The sequence below is a fragment of the Colobus angolensis genome, unplaced genomic scaffold (genome assembly GCF_000951035.1).
Source record: "Colobus angolensis palliatus isolate OR3802 unplaced genomic scaffold, Cang.pa_1.0 Scaffold148, whole genome shotgun sequence".
Lineage (NCBI taxonomy): Eukaryota > Metazoa > Chordata > Mammalia > Primates > Cercopithecidae > Colobus > Colobus angolensis.
The window spans coordinates 4,173,853-4,174,370 of NW_012114577.1; the positions used below are offsets into that span (position 1 = coordinate 4,173,853).

At 43.2% G+C, this 518-nt stretch overlaps 1 protein-coding gene across 2 annotated transcripts in view; it reads right to left on the minus strand.

Annotated features, from left to right (window-relative positions):
- NID1 (nidogen 1) overlaps positions 1-518 on the minus strand; it is a 107,364-nt gene that overhangs the window by 69,528 nt on the left and 37,318 nt on the right. The gene's annotated exons all lie outside the window — the stretch shown is intronic.

The following is a 518-nucleotide window of genomic DNA, read 5'->3' on the forward strand; positions in this document are numbered from 1 at the left end:
TAATCCCAGCACTTTGGGAGGCTGAGGCAGGCAGATCACCTGAGGGCAGGAGTTCGAGACCAGCCTGGCCAACATGGTGAAACCCTGTCTCTACTAAAAATACAAAAATTAGCAGAGCATGGTAGCATGCACCTGTAGTCCCAGCTACTGGAGGAGGCTGAGGTGGGAGGATCACTTGAGCCTAGGAGTTTGGGGCTGCAGTGAGCCATGATTGCACCACTGCACTCCAGCCTGGGCAACAGAGCCAGACCCTGTCTCAAAAAGGAAAATAATAATAATAATAATAATAGTAATGTGGCTCCCCAACTCACATCACTGAGGCAAATAGGTCTAAAAGGAGTTGAGAAATCACAAGGTGATTATTAATTATTAAAAACTGCTAGAATCTAGTGTACTTGGCATCAATATTAGATTAGTGCTATCCAATAGCAATCTTAGGACAGTGTCCATCTAAACTAGTGAGAAGAATGAGCTTCATGTTTGGGGGGGACTCTTAAAATATATATATATATATAAAC